This window comes from Notolepis coatsorum, assembly GCF_963971535.1.
Source record: "Notolepis coatsorum genome assembly, chromosome: 1".
Lineage (NCBI taxonomy): Eukaryota > Metazoa > Chordata > Actinopteri > Aulopiformes > Paralepididae > Notolepis > Notolepis coatsorum.
In genome coordinates, this window is record NC_140165.1 from 52,348,310 (window position 1) to 52,362,770 (window position 14,461).

General features: G+C 43.2%; 1 pseudogene across 1 annotated transcript in view; it reads right to left on the reverse strand.

The window, feature by feature from the left end:
- Window positions 1-2,215: 2,215 nt before the first annotated feature.
- Window positions 2,216-14,461, reverse strand: part of LOC311232502 (E3 ubiquitin-protein ligase HECW2-like) — a 114,657-nt pseudogene continuing 102,411 nt past the window's right edge. Inside the window, exons 25-29 of the transcript XR_014621018.1 lie at window positions 13,127-13,273; window positions 11,732-11,846; window positions 11,232-11,317; window positions 9,638-9,750; window positions 2,216-5,724 (exon numbers count right to left, since the gene is read on the reverse strand). The product of XR_014621018.1 is annotated as an E3 ubiquitin-protein ligase HECW2-like (transcript). The remainder of the gene's footprint in view (window positions 5,725-9,637; window positions 9,751-11,231; window positions 11,318-11,731; window positions 11,847-13,126; window positions 13,274-14,461) is intronic.

Here is a 14,461-nt window from a genome sequence, read left to right on the forward strand (position 1 = left end):
TTGAACGGGATCAGCCATCTCCTCGTTTATGACCCGTCATATTGAACAGGTTATTACCTCGGATGTCAGAAGCTAACATTTGTACATTTCCTCAGATAGCTTGTATATTGTGCCGTCAATAGATTAAAAGAATTGTACTAATTAATCTAAATTTTCTGTAATGAATCTAGATTAAAAATAGCATTTTTCTACTTAAGACCGAAGCTTGTAACAGATATTTACTTGAGTAAAATCATGGAATTAATGTAAAATCAACACAAAGAAAGTATATTTAGATTCAAAGACTATTTTAATAGCTTTCTTTGAATACACAGTTTCTCTCCTGTGACGTACAAATGTTCAACAAAACCATCAACATTGACTCAGCTAGACCTCTTTCTTATATCTGCAGCGCTAACAGAAATAAAAACACCCGAGGCCTATGTTAAAGTGCAGATTGGCTTAGAGGATAATGTCTTGTATGAACTACCAGTAATATAAATCATATTAACAACAAAAATGTGTTCCATCTTCATGTCGGATGATTTTCAAAAAGGTGCATGAGTCGATGCAAGAAAAGAACAAGCAAATATACTGCTGAAAGTTCAGAACGTTGAAGATTTTTCACTCCATAGATTAATCTAGATTAATACATTTTAATGCTTTAAATAATTTTAATTAATCTAAAATTAAAACATTAACTTTGACAGCCCTTATATATATAATTATTTTGTATACAGGCTTCAAGAGAACTGGCACCAAAGTCTGGCACCAAGCAGAGCATAGAACGCTGGTATTCTGACATGATGACCCTTCCTTCTTTTATAGTTTCCTTGCTGTAAACGGGAAACAAGTGGCAGCTGTTCCAAGTTCTGGGAATCAATGGTCATTTTGAGACTCACTATCAGCACACACAGTATCATTAATAATGCCCAACAATCTGATCAGTTTGAACATTAAACAATGTTCATTAAACAAGCCAGTTACATTTGAATTACAGAATCTCACTAGTACAAAATAACCTTTGTGTATGAATTCATAACGTTGTGTACAAAGCCAGTTTTGGAAGCTTTCTCTCGGTGATGCAGCGAGATCTTGTCACATAAAACATCGGTATAAATAGTTAATTTCAAAGTCCTTATCGATCCAAAACTTTGGTACACAAAATGTTTTGTTTATTCCTATCAAATGTAATGCGGTGTGGCAAGTGTTAGGCAGGCAACTCACCTGTTGGTCTGAAGTGATAACTGGGTGTTGTAGTCCTATAACTTGGTAATTGTAGTTCAGTGTGGCAGTGCGTCCAGGTCAATGTTTAGTTACATTCATAGTGCATGGGGAAATGTTGGATAGAAGGTGTATAAATAGACTGAGTCGCTGTTCTCAATTAAAACATAAAATGTTGTTTGTGTGTGACATTCAGCAGTACTATACAAAATGGTAATTTTCAAGATGCTGTAAGTGAAATTTTTTCATTAAAATAAGTGTTAAGTAGCGCTACATTCCAACAGCCATCACTGATATACAGTGTTTGGTCAGTAACATGGATCTTCCAGTCTCTCCACTCTGCAGTAAACACAAAATACATTTCCTGGTATCCCTTCCCACTTTATCCAATCAGGAGAGAGAGCTCCACAAAGTGGGACGTGGGCAGCAGGAAGAACATGCAGGCGTGTTGGTAAACCTTCTCTTTTTCCACCTAAACGCTTCAATAAAATATGTTTCTGACAACTTCTTAGGAGAGAAATAGGATATGCAATTGCTGGATCTTAATTCATTTTTGATCTGCAACGCCTACGTAGTTTGACAGAATGCCACTTACAGCACTTTAACCATTAGGTTATATAATAACTTTATAGATTTTAACGTCTATGTGCATGTTTAACTGTTTCATTCGTCTGCTCTCCTAGCTTATGACTGAGCTCAATGGGAAAAAACCCTGATTAAATTAATTTAAATTAACATAAAATATTTCTTATACCTTCAACATTGATATGACTACGGAGTGCAAAACGAAGAGCTATATCATCGTGTCAAAGTTCAATTCAAAGTATTAATGAATTTAATTTTTTTTTTAAAGCAAATCAATTACGTGATAGTCAAAAAATGTTTTAAACTTTACAAGTACATGTTAATGTGTGAGTGACAAATACACAAGTGACAAGCTGGAAACTTGCTCTGGTGAACCATAAGTAATGGCAGTGTGTTGATGACAAGCCAATATTTAGAGAAGGAAGGATTATAGAATTAGGGCTGAGCAAATATACATAGGAAATAATAATAATAATAATGGTATATAATATATATATCACAATATCTGTTTAGGTAGGGAAAATCACACGTATCCTCGTATTGGATATACAGAATCGGATGTATTTCTTCAAATATTTCAGAAATAATTTTGTGAGAAATCTGACTTTTTCCTTCTATAAATGAATCAGGTTCTGGAGCGTGCATAGAGCACATTGAGCTACAGGGCACTCACCTTCGCTGCTCTAGTAGCCTTAAAGGGTCTGGTGGGACAACACTAAGCACTGCTTAGTGCCGTGTCTCACCTAGGCTGGACAAGATATGCCTCCTAAAGTGTGTAAACGGAAGTACAGGAAGTACAGGAAGTACCGGCTACAGGCTTTCCGGTTTCGACAAAACAATTATAGAAACGTGTGAAGTGCACAATATTTCCTCATCTAAGCCACTGCAACGGCTTTGCCTGAAGAATTTACTACATGACCGGGACGTTCTAGCTTGTTTGCCGACAGGATTCGGGAAAAGTTTGGTCCGTTCGGAGGCAGCTTCCAGGGGAAGTACATACACCGGAAATTCTACCCCATAGACACTTTTGGCCGTAGTTCTTTACCAGGCTTTATCTCACGGAGGAGATCAAACTGGGAACGAGGTTACGGTCTCACCAGACCCTTCGAGGCTAGAGCAGCGAAGGTTAGTGCCCTTGATTAATTAATAGAAGGGGAAAAAAATTACACATTGTTGCTTTAATATCTAGATGACACAATTGTGTTATAACAGTATAAAACAAGTCCCACAATAACGATGAGACAGAAAGACGATAAATATCTATGTGCATATTAACCAGCCCTAATACATATGAATTGAGAGACAGAGAGAGAGAGAGAGATGATTATGTCTGTTGATTGATAATACTATCAAAAGTGTTTGGTTACAGGTCGACTGACTGAGGAATCAATTACTTTTCAATTCAACCAATCCAGGAGGATCTTCTTCGAAACTAAAATACTAGAGAAAAATAAATTAATAAATATAATTGCCATATATTCTCAGATCCAATCTATTAAGAAATGTGTGAGAATAAACTGTTAGTGGAAAATTATTCCAATTCCAAATAGATTGAATTGACCCCCAATGACTGTTGGTGGTAGTGTGAGAGTAGTTGGGAGTTTGTCGGTTTGGATCAGGGAGTTGAGTTTAATAATGTTTTTATAATTTCTTTTGGATCAGGGAGTAGTAAATGAGTTGAGTCAGGGTGAGTGAAATCAACAACAAAAAAATACTTCAATGCTCGATTAAAACATGCTGGTGGCCAAAAATCTATTGTGTACTTTGCACTCCTGACAGGCTGACGACTGTGAGCGCTCAACCATAATTGAAAGGATTTAATTAGTTATATCTGGTGTGAAAAAAACCCAACAAAAAAACAATAATAAAAAAAACTCAACCCAGGATCCACATTGTTAAATAGGTCAGTTACATTCGACTCATCATCGCATTAACACATTGTTACAAAATCACTTTTGTAGATGAAAATACTATAACGATACCAAAGCTTTTGTCACGTCCACACTCCGTGAAGTCAGTTCTTACGGTCAAGGTCTGTCCTGCTGTCCCGCAGACTTGAAAGCGGTGCCTGAGGCGACTCCTCAAAAAATGCATTATCCGCAATGTCCAAAAGAGCGTAGTTGCTGATATAGGCCACAGGGGGGAGCCATAATTCAATGTTACCAAAACGGTCTCATAGGCTACGTTCTGACTGCAGGCAAAAGTGGCCCAAATCAGATTTTTTGTTGTTGTTCACACTGTATGTGACTCGGATCCGATCTTTCACAACAGTGTGAACAGCACAAACACATGGAATCTGATCTTTTCATATGTGGTCCTGAATCAGAGACAGCCGGCCTCCACTACTGCATTCAACTTAAAAATGAAACCATAAACTGTGACTTCAGTGTCCTCCATGTTAAGTCCCAACATTATTATTGTTAATTTGCGCATGCGGGGTCAGTTCAGGAGCGTGACCAGTTCACACTGGAATCCAATCGTGGCCACATTTTAAGCACCAAGACTTGCAGTGTGAACGTAGCGTTAATCTCCAGAGTTCTTAAGTCGGTATCCACGAGGTGTCCTCATGTCAAGTTCATCTCGACTTCCAACGCAAGAAGCCAATGGATAGAAGGATGTTTTCAGTGTTGAGAAGCTGGTTGGAAACCAGGCTATTGTACGCTCATATTGTACGCTCATATTGTATGTACGCTCATATTGTACGTTCATATTGTACGCTCATATTGTACGCTCATATTGTACGCTCATATTGTATGTACGCTCATATTGTACGTTCATATTGTACGCTCATATTGTACGCTCATATTGTACGCTCATATCTTCCTCCTCTAGCAGGTGTTCAACAAAGCAAAACATTGCCTGCCGTCGAGATATAAAACCAGTCTTTAGAACAAACGCACCATTCTAAGAGTGTAGACATAAAAAAAATGTGCAAAACAAAAGATTGCACCAAACGTCAGTCTTTGCGCGATGGTAATACTTCAACGTTATACAAGAGTGGCCCCCGTGTGAGAGTGGCCCCCGTGTGAGAGTGAGGCAGTGATGGCAACGCTAGTTTGTTCTTCATTGCAGTTACACTCTGTAGCGATCACTCTGCGGTGCCCTGATCACAAGCGAGGCGTCAGAAGAAGCCCGTTGTCGTCCACAGTAGGGCCGTCGTCCGAGGCTTCCCGGCGTTCACACCATTTCCCCTCACGTCATCGGTCTGCGATCGGGGGAATCTGTTCCCGGTTTCTCTCCTCTCCGATTGGTCGGAGAGCTCTGTCCTTTCGCGTTCATTGGCTCAAAGTGGCAGTGTGTGTGTGTGTGTGTGTTCTCTTCTATTCTTCCAATGTAGTGCAGGTGAGCGTGCGCACGAGACAACGGGTATATATCTACGTGTAGATAAAAAAAAAAAAAAAAAATGCACACTCTCCCAGCTCTTATTCTCTGAGTTCCTCTTAACCCTTTCGCCGTCGGTTGTGTGATAGTAAAAGGCTAACCTTCTGTCGTGTGGCAGTGAAAGGGTTAACCGGCTGTCTTGTGGCAGTGAAAGGGTTAAAACAGCTCATGGTTTAGAAGTGGAGTCATAGCACCTAGTGACGGACTTCCGCGTGCAAAGGTCAAGAGGTCATTTGAGGAGACAGCCGGTTCTGCCGTGAAGTCTGGACCCACAGGGTTAAATGTACCTCTTGAGAAATAGAATGCAAAAAAATCTAAATAAACTTTAAATCCAGACATGTTTGGTTGGTGTCGCCCCCCCTCCGGCGAGAATCATCATCATCGCCGCTTCTTCCTCACCACACCCACTGATCTGGGGTCAGTCGGAGGTCACTGAGGGGGGGTCACTCCAGTCCAAATGTGCTGGTCTCTACCACAGCGGTCAGCATCTTCTCATAAAGCATGGAGAAGGAAGGATAGGGAGGCAGATCCAGACGGTTGAAACATGTGTGAGCTCTGGACAGAGAGAGAAAGAGAGAGAGAGGGGAAGAGAGAGAGAGACAGAGAGAGAGAGACAGAGAGAGAGACAGAGAGAGAGACAGAGACAGAGAGAGACAGAGAGAGAGACAGAGAGAGAGACAGAGAGAGAGAGAGAGACAGAGAGACAGACCGGAGACACAATTAAAGAGGAATGTCATTAATTTTACAAATTCACACCAGTTAATCACACATCACATCATAGCTAGAAGGTCCTGGGTTCGATTCCCGCTTGGGGACCCAGGTGGGGTATCTCCCGGGCCTTTCTGTGTGGAGTTTGCATGTTCTCCCCCGTGCTCGCAAGGGTTTCCCCTCCAGAAAAATAGATAAACCCAATGGGAAAACATGAACAGAACAGATCGCGTCCCTGACGAAGATGGACAGGAGCACTTGGATTGGTCCCCAGGGCGCGGCCCCACGCCGCAGCCCATGTCTGCTCCCGGCTGCCCTTGGGGGGGAAGGACGACGGGATGGGAAAAGTGCAGAGAGATATTTCATCAGCGACTCAGTGCATGTGTGTGTGTGTGTTCCTGTGGGTCGCCCATCGCGCATGTGTGTGTGTTAATCTGCATGACAAATAAATACTTCTTCTTCTCTTCTTTCTTCATATGTTCTTCCCAGAGACAATATACCAGAAGTAGTCTAATATACTATTTAGCCTTTTCTTTTTTCTCTCTGTGCGTTCAGTAGAAGCTATCTGGCTGCATGTTAGCCTAGCTTAGCACAATGAATGGAAGCGGACATGTACGGGTAGCCTTCGGCTAACTGGCACTGTCCACTTCCATCATTGTGCTAAGCTAGGCTAACGTGCAGCCAGATAGCTTTCTACTGAACGCACAGAGAGGAAACTGGTATCTATCTTCTTGTCACGCTGGAGAAGACGGTAAGCTAATTTCCCCAAATGTTGGCTTTTCCCAAACTCTGACCCGTTTTTATTTTATCACCAATTTGTTTTTTGTTGATTCAGTTTGGCACCACATACTTATGTGAATCTGGGTTTTCTACTCTAGCATACCTGAAAAACAAATACAGAAACAGACTAAATGCTCAGTATGACCTCATAATAGCACTTTCAAAAACCAAGCCCAGAATAGATATGCTGGTTGAAAACTTCAACCAGCCACATACCTCTCATTAGATTTCATTGTGCCATAGATGAAATATTATACCCCTTCTAGCATGATGTCAGGTCAGTAGAATCTTTAAATAAGTCAGTACAAATTAATCAGAATGTTGCTCAATGTTGGGGTTTAAGGTTGAGGGACGGAGGGAGGGGTAAGAAATGGAGAGTTGAAAAAGGGGTGAGAAATAGAAAGGAGAGTAGAACATGTTTGTTTTTAAAAGTGTTACAAAATTGTATGTACATATGTCATGAGGTGGTGAGCAACTTATATAAAAGAAGCAGTGAAGCCAGACCAGCACTCTCAGGTTCAAAATTTAATGGCAGCCTGAAACATCTTCAGTGTTATAGCTTGTACAGCCTGAAACATCTTCAGTGTTATAGCTTGTTATTCGCAAGCTATAACACTGAAGATGTTTCAGGCTGCCATTAAATTTTGAACCTGAGAGTGCTGGTCTGGCTTCACTGCTTCTTTTATATAATACTTAATGGGATTTCAGCACCCAGTGTCGTATCTTGAGAGCGCGGTCTAACTTGACAGTGGTGAGCAACTTAACATTACACTCTGATTATTGCTGTGATGTACTTTTATAATTAAAGAAATACATTTCATATACATTTGAAATTCATGGTTTGTTGTGTTCTTTATCAGTAGTTTATAAATGTATGTTTACATTTTTTTTTATTATCTTTTCCCCCCTTCTTTTTCCGTTTTTTCTCCCATCCCAATGTTAGTCGTAATGCCAATTCCCACTCCCCTTCCTGGTCGTTGCGCATTCTACCCCCTACCGTCAGTCCGGGAGGGCAGAGACTATCACATGCTTCCTCCGACACATGTGTACCCAGCCCACCGCTTCTTTTCACCTGGCAGCGCGGACTCTCACTGGGAGAGTGTAACGTGTGGAAGGTCACACTACCTCTCCTAGATCCTTCCCTTGCTGTGCAGGCGCCCCAACCGAACTGTAGGAGTCGCTGTTTACAACGACCAGGACCCACCCTCGCCGGGTTTCCCACCCTCTAACACTGCCAATTGTGTTAGTATGGACGGTCGGCCAACCCGGAAGCACCACAGCCGGATTCGATCCCACTGTCTCTGTGGTGGTAGACAGACGCTTAGTCCGCTGCACTACCCGGCCGCCCTATAAATGTATGTTATGGCAATTCATGATGTATTTTTGTAAGTTTGGGTCCCGGGGAAACACCAAATTTCTCTTTTGGGTCTCGAGCTGAAAAAGTTTGGGAACCCCTGCTTTAACACATTGGGCGCCATGGGTTATATCCATCAATATACCCAGTCTGCCACCGTTGAAAGCCTATGGAGATGTTTACCTTCTTTGCAGGGCTATAACTTTTAAAATTGTATTGCTATATTGACATTACTATGGCCCATTCAACATTGATTATCTATCGTTCAGGATGTGGGAACGTTATATTTTTTCATTCATACATTGTTGTGTTAATACCGTCTAGAATATAAATGTTTTTAAGCTTTTCTGCTGTAATTCCAAAAACGCTAGTTAGCTTGTGCGCATGCGTCGCCTGAGACGGCCGCTGCTGCAGATCGCTCTACCAGTTTTGTACTTTTTGTCAAGTTCTACATCTTTATTGTACATATTATTCTAATTTGTGACCTGTCCTGTCTAAATGTTTAAATGTTGAGCGATTTGCAGTGTCTAATTTCCCACCGGATAATAAAAGTATTTCTATTCTATTCTATTCTATTCTATTCTATTCTATATAGGCCCTGACGCATATGATAGATTATCGATTGGCGTTTCTTTCCTATACACACTATATTTAAAAATGATCGGTATACATTATGCTTCATCATGCGTGAAGGAAAGGGGGGGGGGGTCGTTTATAATTCCTTGATCGTCAGTAACAGCTTTATTTAGTATGGGTTGATATATTGATCAGATGTTTTGCAGTGAAATGAATAAACAATCGGGCTGAAAATAATGTTACTGCCCTCTTACCGTTTGCCGATGAGACTGGAATTATTTGACATCGATCTCCTACATCTATTTCCGGTTTGTATGGCGCAATAAACGCCGAAATCATATCGATTATTAAGTTTAGAAAGCGATCCAAATGCACTATAGTGTTTGTCTGGATCCAAGTAACAAGATGTGACTGCCGGAGGGATTTCCTCGACACACCGATCACCACTTCCGGTTTTGGCGAGAGTGTAACTTGCCCGACCATCCACCAGGCGGCGGTATTGAGGCGTTGCAATCTCATACAGGGTCCCACTGCAGTCCAGAGGTTGGCTGGATGAATTATGAATGCCATGGCGAAAAAATTTAATATTGATCCCAAAAACGGCTTAAGTCGTTCTTGGCGCTCAACGCATGGCGGGCAAAAACGGCGTAACTCGTTCTTGGCGTCCAACGTGTTAAGGGAATATATATAAACCATAGCTAAACCCCACCCCACCTACCCAACCTCCTCCAATGTACAGTTTCTTCCCCCTCAAATGTATATACTCTCTTTTTAGACTATTTTTGTACTCACAAACAGTACTGTATATTTGTAGATCTGGTATGTCATAAATGTCTAGATGTAACAGTACTGTCTATCTGTATGTCATATATGTTATGATGAATTGAAAATGGGGGACCCTGATGTAAACAAGACGAAAGTCTTTCTCTGGTCTGCATCCCCTTAACAATTGTGTGTATTGAGACGTACTGTATTGTACCCATTCTGCAATCTGTTAATAAAATTTTCAATCAATCAATCAAAACAATAATGTAGAAGATTATAACTTACCTGGGCAGCGAGGTGACTTTGCCCCACTTCTCCACACAGAACCTGCGGGGCCCGTTGCTTCCTCGGAGTGCAGCGAATCCCTCATAGGGAATACTGGACGTCCCTGTTACAAACTGGAGAGAGAGAGAGGGAGGAAGAGAGAAAAAGAGGGTTAGAAAAGAGACGTCGGAGAAGCTTGCATATCCTAAGACTGTGGACATGCATGTAAACTCATGTAAACGTCTTGTTTTTCAAAGCTCTCAATCGCCTGGCTCCCTCTTATGTAATGGATCTCCTCTCCCCCTGCGTTGCTCCTAGATCGCATAGGTCCTCCAGTCACTCTCTCCTGGTGTTCCCTCCATCCAGGCTGAAGACTCAGGTCCTCCAGTCACTCTCTCCTGGTGTTCCCTCCATCCAGGCTGAAGACTCAGGTCCTCCAGTCACTCTCTCCTGGTGGTCCCTCCATCCAGGCTGAAGACTCAGGTCCTCCAGTTACTCTCTTCTGGTGGTCCCTCCATCCAGGCTGAAGACTCAGGTCCTCCGGTCTCTCTCTCCTGCTGGTCCCTCCATCCAGGCTGAAGACTCAGGTCCTCCAGTCACTCTCTCCTGGTGGTCCCTCCATCCAGGCTGAAGACTCAGGTCCTCCAGTTACTCTCTTCTGGTGGTCCCTCCATCCAGGCTGAAGACTCAGGTCCTCCAGTTACTCTCTTCTGGTGGTCCCTCCATCCAGGCTGAAGACTCAGGTCCTCCGGTCTCTCTCTCCTGCTGGTCCCTCCATCCAGGCTGAAGACTCAGGTCCTCCAGTTACTCTCTCCTGGTGGTCCCTGCATCCAGGCTGAAGACTCTGAAGCTATTTGGGACACGGAGCTATGTCCCAAACACACACACTGTTGTCACCGGAAGGGCAGCAGATGGTATCTACTGCGCATGGGCGTTTTCGCAACAACGGCTCCGTGCTGACTACACGCTGTTGTCGATGCGTTTTTTTTGCGTATCTCCAAACGCAAACACAATTTTGCGTTTCAGCCGTATCCACAAAAAAACGCCAAAAAACGCATTTCTGTGTAATAGGGACATCAAACGTCGTCAAAAACGTATAAAAAAAACGCCAGGAATACACTAGTCTAACCATGGCCTCAGGGCGACCGTGCCTTTGCAGTTGCTGCCCCAAAGCTCTGGAATGCCCCCCCCCCCCCCCCCAATAAGGTGTGCTCCCTCTGCATTTAAATCCAGGTGACCTACCTGTTTACCGAGGCGTTTTAGTGTTTAGCCTAGATAGTCTGGATCTCACACCTACCCTGTTTTATGTTGTGTATTTTTCTATTTCATATTATTTATTCTTACTCGTTGTTATAGTTGTCGTATTTTTATAGCTTTTTTTAATACATTTTTTACTGTGTTTTATTTATACACACACACACACACACACACACACACACACACACACACACACACACACACACACACACACACACACACACACACACACACACACACACACACACACACACACACACACACACACACACACACACACACACACACACACACACACACACACACACACACACACACACACACACACACACACACACACACACACACACACTCCTACCTGCAGCAGTCTAAGTCTCTGTTCATTGTTGAACCTCTCCACTGCCGCCCAGAACCACCGGATCACTATGTGGTTGTCATGGTAACCTGCGGGGACAAACAGGAAGTAACATACTGTGGTCGTGAGACATCATGAACTGCTTCCGATTCTACTGTCTGATGGGCAACTTGTAGGACCAATGGTGTTGCAGCGGTAGATGGGACATACTGTACTGCAGTCAGTCAGTAAGCAACATACAGTGATTGGTTTATCAAGCTGCTTGCTGTGTGGACAGAGTAAGATAATGTAGCTTAAAGGGATATTTCACTTGAAGTATGATATTTAGTGAATAAGGAGCCTGACACCTGGGAGGAATAGTGGCGTAGGTGTTGACAGCAGACAACGGGGAGAGCAGTGGTCGCTAGCTTACTGGTAGGTATACTTAAATCTTTTGCAAATCCTACTAAAGTGAAATACCCCGTTAAGACCGGTTTAGTAACACTGGTATATTGATGACATACCTCCTCTATACTCTGTGTTAGATCTCCAGTCTGCGAGGTCTATCTCTGCTGTACCAGCGATCACCAGCTCCAACTCTCTGGCATCAAACACTGACACCAGCCTGGCATCTACCACCTGGTGAACACACACACACACACACAAACATCATTAGGGCCATGGCGGCTGAGTGGCGCAGTGGGCAAGGCGCTCGCCACTAACGCAGGAGATGCTGGTATCGAGCCCAGCTCTCGCCGTTGCTACCGGCTTGGCCGGCTGTCATACTAACACAATTGGCAGTGTTAGAGGGTGGGAAAGCCAGTGGGTGGGGATTGGACGTTGTGGACAGCGACTCCTACAGGTCGGTTGGTGCGCCTGCACAGCAGAATCAGGAAGTATCACGCGTTACTCCTCGCCACTGAGAGATCGCGCTGTTCAGGTGAAAAGATGCGACAGCTGCCTCCTCATGTACCGGAGGGGACACGTGATGCAAGGCTTGGTCCTCACTGCAGCCGGCCAGTGGGAGGCATGGCCTAACAGCGTTCGAGACAGGGGAGGGTAGAATTGGACAATACGAAATTGGGATGGGAGAAAAAATAGAAAATGGGAGAAAAGGTAGATCAAAAAAAGTCTAAATAATAATAATAATAATAGCTTCATTTTATATAGCGCCTTTCAAAAGACCCAAGGTCGCTTTACATAGGGGGGGGAAATAACAAAAGTAACAAACATAGTGGACAGACACAAAACGAGGTCCTGACTGGATCTCGGTCATTAAAGAACCCAGGATGCTTATTGCAAAGAGTAAGGGGTTCCCCCGACGTTCCTGGCCAAATTCCCAATCACGTCTCTGACATCAAGGCCACCTAATCATCCCTTCCCCTTAATTGGCTGATATCAATCCCTGTCTCCTGAGCCGTTCAGCCATTGTGTGTAGTGTGATGTGTGTGTGGTGCCTGTGTATGGCAGCCTTTGAGCCTGTGTAGCCCAAGGTTGGGTGCTACCAGTGGTGGTGAAGGAGGCAATTTCCACCCTACATTGAGTGGCTAGAAAAGAGCGCTATATAAATGTAATGAATTATTGTTATTATTAAACACCAGCACATTGTGCATTTGCATCTAAAGTTGCAAATAGTTCTTATAGAGCCAAACGTACACTATGGTTTTTCTAGAATGTGCACGCACATACACACACACATTCTTGTATTTCTATACTTGTGAGGACTATTACCTAAATCCGATTGGCTACATTCATTCCCTAAACCCCTTACACAAACCCTAAAATGGCCTTTAACCCTTTCACTGCCACACTACCAAAACGGTTAACCCTTTCACTGTGACAATACACAGAAGGTTAACTCTTTCACTGCCACACGACAGAAGGTTAACCCTTTACTATCACACAACCGACGCACACACCTCGTAGAAGCCTCTGACCAGGCTCTCTGTCTGCTGCACGACTCCCCTCTCGATCCTCCACTTCACCATCCGCTCGATGTACTCCTTCTTGTTCTTCTCTGAGACGGGGATGTTGGCTCCTCCAGGCTTCAGCTCCCTCTCCGTGATCTACAGGGAGACGCGACGCCAACACCACTATTCACTATCTGATAAAAATATTTTTTTTACCCTAGCCCCATAGGCGGCCTTAGCTATGTTTCACCCGTTTCAATTGAAACAGGCCCCGTCCGCTAGCAGGGCCCTGGATTGACAAAGCAAATACGTACACTGTGCCAATGTGGATAAGTGATGTGCGATAGAAACGCTTGGAAAGGCAACATCACCAACACAGAAAGATGTTCCCTGATAGAAACGCTTGGAAAGGCAACATCACCAACACAGAAAGATGTTCCCTGATAGAAACGCTTGGAAAGGCAACATCACCAACACAGAAAGATGTTCCCTGATAGAAACGCTTGGAAAGGCAACATCACCAACACAGAAATATGTTCCCTGATAGAAACGCTTGGAAAGGCAACATCACCAACACAGAAAGATGTTCCCTGATAGAAACGCTTGGAAAGGCAACATCAGCAACACAGAAAGATGTTCCCTGATAGAAACGCTTGGAAAGGCAACATCACCAACACAGAAAGATGTTCCCTGATAGAAACGCTTGGAAAGGAAACATCACCAACACAGAAAGATGTTCCCTGATAGAAACGCTTGGAAAGGCAAGCTCATGCTAGCTCTGGATAGTTAGCCACAACCTATCTTCAGTTTGTACAGACAGGAGCTTGACTCCCTTTTTGCGTTCATTTGTGGCTGACTATCATTATCATTGGCAAGTAGAAAGTAGGCCCTACTAGGTTCCAGAAATCAGAGCTATGCCTTTAAGAGGCACGCCTCAGACCCACTCCTATCAGAGCTCCGGGAGGGTCATCAAAATGGTGGAACGAACTTCCCACCACAGTTAGGACAGCCGAAACACGACCAATCTTTCGCTGTCGACTAAAAACACACAATCAATATCTGAAATGAAAAAAATATATATAATAATAATCATTTAATTAACCTTCTTACTGTCCTATACTACCATGAACTCCTCCTACTATACTAATATGTCTTATGTCCATGCACTCAATACTGCAGCACCCAAGTTTCAGCACTGTTTGGTCATTGTTACTCAGCTGAAAGAGTTGTACCCTTCCTGCTGACTTGTCGTACAGAACTTGTAAGTCGCCTTGGATAAAAGCGTTCAGCTAAATGACAAAATGTAAATGTAAAGAGTATTTTGTTTAGAGCCGATACTGAGGA